Below are 5,416 nucleotides of genomic sequence, written 5' to 3'. Positions count from 1 at the left end.
TAACCCTAACCCTAACCCTAACCCTAACCCTAACCCTAACCCTAACCCTAACCCTAACCCTAACCCTAACCCTAACCCTAACCCTAACCCTAACCCTAACCCTAACCCTAACCCTAACCCTAACCCTAACCCTAACCCTAACCCTAACCCTAACCCTAACCCTAACCCTAACCCTAACCCTAACCCTAACCCTAACCCTAACCCTAACCCTAACCCTAACCCTAACCCTAACCCTAACCCTAACCCTAACCCTAACCCTAACCCTAACCCTAACCCTAACCCTAACCCTAACCCTAACCCTAACCCTAACCCTAACCCTAACCCTAACCCTAACCCTAACCCTAACCCTAACCCTAACCCTAACCCTAACCCTAACCCTAACCCTAACCCTAACCCTAACCCTAACCCTAACCCTAACCCTAACCCTAACCCTAACCCTAACCCTAACCCTAACCCTAACCCTAACCCTAACCCTAACCCTAACCCTAACCCTAACCCTAACCCTAACCCTAACCCTAACCCTAACCCTAACCCTAACCCTAACCCTAACCCTAACCCTAACCCTAACCCTAACCCTAACCCTAACCCTAACCCTAACCCTAACCCTAACCCTAACCCTAACCCTAACCCTAACCCTAACCCTAACCCTAACCCTAACCCTAACCCTAACCCTAACCCTAACCCTAACCCTAACCCTAACCCTAACCCTAACCCTAACCCTAACCCTAACCCTAACCCTAACCCTAACCCTAACCCTAACCCTAACCCTAACCCTAACCCTAACCCTAACCCTAACCCTAACCCTAACCCTAACCCTAACCCTAACCCTAACCCTAACCCTAACCCTAACCCTAACCCTAACCCTAACCCTAACCCTAACCCTAACCCTAACCCTAACCCTAACCCTAACCCTAACCCTAACCCTAACCCTAACCCTAACCCTAACCCTAACCCTAACCCTAACCCTAACCCTAACCCTAACCCTAACCCTAACCCTAACCCTAACCCTAACCCTAACCCTAACCCTAACCCTAACCCTAACCCTAACCCTAACCCTAACCCTAACCCTAACCCTAACCCTAACCCTAACCCTAACCCTAACCCTAACCCTAACCCTAACCCTAACCCTAACCCTAACCCTAACCCTAACCCTAACCCTAACCCTAACCCTAACCCTAACCCTAACCCTAACCCTAACCCTAACCCTAACCCTAACCCTAACCCTAACCCTAACCCTAACCCTAACCCTAACCCTAACCCTAACCCTAACCCTAACCCTAACCCTAACCCTAACCCTAACCCTAACCCTAACCCTAACCCTAACCCTAACCCTAACCCTAACCCTAACCCTAACCCTAACCCTAACCCTAACCCTAACCCTAACCCTAACCCTAACCCTAACCCTAACCCTAACCCTAACCCTAACCCTAACCCTAACCCTAACCCTAACCCTAACCCTAACCCTAACCCTAACCCTAACCCTAACCCTAACCCTAACCCTAACCCTAACCCTAACCCTAACCCTAACCCTAACCCTAACCCTAACCCTAACCCTAACCCTAACCCTAACCCTAACCCTAACCCTAACCCTAACCCTAACCCTAACCCTAACCCTAACCCTAACCCTAACCCTAACCCTAACCCTAACCCTAACCCTAACCCTAACCCTAACCCTAACCCTAACCCTAACCCTAACCCTAACCCTAACCCTAACCCTAACCCTAACCCTAACCCTAACCCTAACCCTAACCCTAACCCTAACCCTAACCCTAACCCTAACCCTAACCCTAACCCTAACCCTAACCCTAACCCTAACCCTAACCCTAACCCTAACCCTAACCCTAACCCTAACCCTAACCCTAACCCTAACCCTAACCCTAACCCTAACCCTAACCCTAACCCTAACCCTAACCCTAACCCTAACCCTAACCCTAACCCTAACCCTAACCCTAACCCTAACCCTAACCCTAACCCTAACCCTAACCCTAACCCTAACCCTAACCCTAACCCTAACCCTAACCCTAACCCTAACCCTAACCCTAACCCTAACCCTAACCCTAACCCTAACCCTAACCCTAACCCTAACCCTAACCCTAACCCTAACCCCTAACCCTAACCCTAACCCTAACCCTAACCCTAACCCTAACCCTAACCCTAACCCTAACCCTAACCCTAACCCTAACCCTAACCCCTAACCCCTAACCCTAACCCTAACCCTAACCCTAACCCTAACCCTAACCCTAACCCTAACCCTAACCCTAACCCTAACCCTAACCCTAACCCCTAACCCTAACCCTAACCCTAACCCTAACCCTAACCCTAACCCTAACCCTAACCCCTAACCCTAACCCTAACCCTAACCCTAACCCTAACCCTAACCCTAACCCTAACCCTAACCCTAACCCTAACCCTAACCCCTAACCCTAACCCCTAACCCTAACCCTAACCCTAACCCTAACCCTAACCCTGACCCTGACCCTGACCCTGACCCTGACCCTACCCTGACCCTGACCCTGACCCTGACCCTGACCCTGACCCTGACCCTGACCCTGACCCTGACCCTGACCCTGACCCTGACCCTGACCCTGACCCTGACCCTGACCCTGACCCTGACCCTGACCCTGACCCTAACCCTAACCCTAACCCTAACCCTAACCCTAACCCTAACCCTAACCCTAACCCTAACCCTAACCCTAACCCTAACCCTAACCCTAACCCTAACCCTAACCCTAACCCCTAACCCTAACCCTAACCCTAACCCTAACCCTAACCCTAACCCTAACCCTAACCCTAACCCTAACCCTAACCCTAACCCTAACCCTAACCCTAACCCTAACCCTAACCCTAACCCTAACCCTAACCCTAACCCTAACCCTAACCCTAACCCTAACCCTAACCCTAACCCTAACCCTAACCCTAACCCTAACCCTAACCCTAACCCTAACCCTAACCCTAACCCTAACCCTAACCCTAACCCTAACCCTAACCCTAACCCTAACCCTAACCCTAACCCTAACCCTAACCCTAACCCTAACCCTAACCCTAACCCTAACCCTAACCCTAACCCTAACCCTAACCCTAACCCTAACCCTAACCCTAACCCTAACCCTAACCCTAACCCTAACCCTAACCCTAACCCTAACCCTAACCCTAACCCTAACCCTAACCCTAACCCTAACCCTAACCCTAACCCTAACCCTAACCCTAACCCTAACCCTAACCCTAACCCTAACCCTAACCCTAACCCTAACCCTAACCCTAACCCTAACCCTAACCCTAACCCTAACCCTAACCCTAACCCTAACCCTAACCCTAACCCCTAACCCTAACCCTAACCCTAACCCTAACCCTAACCCTAACCCTAACCCTAACCCTAACCCTAACCCTAACCCTAACCCTAACCCTAACCCTAACCCTAACCCTAACCCTAACCCTAACCCTAACCCTAACCCTAACCCTAACCCTAACCCTAACCCTAACCCTAACCCTAACCCTAACCCTAACCCTAACCCTAACCCTAACCCTAACCCTAACCCTAACCCTAACCCTAACCCTAACCCTAACCCTAACCCTAACCCTAACCCTAACCCTAACCCTAACCCTAACCCTAACCCTAACCCTAACCCTAACCCTAACCCTAACCCTAACCCTAACCCTAACCCTAACCCTAACCCTAACCCTAACCCTAACCCTAACCCTAACCCTAACCCTAACCCTAACCCTAACCCTAACCCTAACCCTAACCCTAACCCTAACCCTAACCCTAACCCTAACCCTAACCCTAACCCTAACCCTAACCCTAACCCTAACCCTAACCCTAACCCTAACCCTAACCCTAACCCTAACCCTAACCCTAACCCTAACCCTAACCCTAACCCTAACCCTAACCCTAACCCTAACCCTAACCCTAACCCTAACCCTAACCCTAACCCTAACCCTAACCCTAACCCTAACCCTAACCCTAACCCTAACCCTAACCCTAACCCTAACCCTAACCCTAACCCTAACCCTAACCCTAACCCTAACCCTAACCCTAACCCTAACCCTAACCCTAACCCTAACCCTAACCCTAACCCTAACCCTAACCCTAACCCTAACCCTAACCCTAACCCTAACCCTAACCCTAACCCTAACCCTAACCCTAACCCTAACCCTAACCCTAACCCTAACCCTAACCCTAACCCTAACCCTAACCCTAACCCTAACCCTAACCCTAACCCTAACCCTAACCCTAACCCTAACCCTAACCCTAACCCTAACCCTAACCCTAACCCTAACCCTAACCCTAACCCTAACCCTAACCCTAACCCTAACCCTAACCCTAACCCTAACCCTAACCCTAACCCTAACCCTAACCCTAACCCTAACCCTAACCCTAACCCTAACCCTAACCCTAACCCTAACCCTAACCCTAACCCTAACCCTAACCCTAACCCTAACCCTAACCCTAACCCTAACCCTAACCCTAACCCTAACCCTAACCCTAACCCTAACCCTAACCCTAACCCTAACCCTAACCCTAACCCTAACCCTAACCCTAACCCTAACCCTAACCCTAACCCTAACCCTAACCCTAACCCTAACCCTAACCCTAACCCTAACCCTAACCCTAACCCTAACCCTAACCCTAACCCTAACCCTAACCCTAACCCTAACCCTAACCCTAACCCTAACCCTAACCCTAACCCTAACCCTAACCCTAACCCTAACCCTAACCCTAACCCTAACCCTAACCCTAACCCTAACCCTAACCCTAACCCTAACCCTAACCCTAACCCTAACCCTAACCCCTAACCCCTAACCCCTAACCCCTAACCCCTAACCCCTAACCCCTAACCCTAACCCTAACCCTAACCCTAACCCCTAACCCTAACCCTTACCCTAACCCCTAACCCTAACCCTAACCCTAACCCCTGACCCTAACCCTAACCCTAACCCCTAACCCTAACCCTAACCCTAACCCTAACCCTAACTCTGTAAAGCAGGAAAACTGGTTCTAAGAGGGAAGTTTATAGCAATACAGGTCTGCCTCAAGAAAAAGAAAACGCTAATGTAAACTCCATGACCTTATAACTATTAAAGCCAGATAGAGGACAACAAACAAAACCCCCAAAGGGCAGAATGATGAAAATAATTAAAGTCAGAGGAGAAGTAAATGACATAAAGTTTAAAACTATGCACCCAAAGGACCAAAAATGGATGAGGCTGTAATTGAAATCCTACCACACCGAGAGAGGGCAGAGTGATGGCATGAAACACTCCACAACCAAGCTGGAAAGGGGCGAGGCGAAAACAACCTGCAGTGCAGGAATACAGGGGCAATAAAATGAATGCAATCCCTCCAGGATGGAGGGCAGTGTCCACACATGAACATCCTCCCTACTAAACCCAAGCCCTATCCCTACGTCTAAACCCA

The sequence above is a fragment of the Lynx rufus genome, unplaced genomic scaffold, assembly GCF_022079265.1.
Source record: "Lynx rufus isolate CCGP_SWC_20201006 ecotype Redwood Valley unplaced genomic scaffold, mLynRuf1.p SCAF_16, whole genome shotgun sequence".
In the NCBI taxonomy this organism is placed as follows: domain Eukaryota; kingdom Metazoa; phylum Chordata; class Mammalia; order Carnivora; family Felidae; genus Lynx; species Lynx rufus.
The sequence above is the reverse complement of the archived record's forward strand: the minus strand, read 5'-3'. Positions refer to the sequence as shown.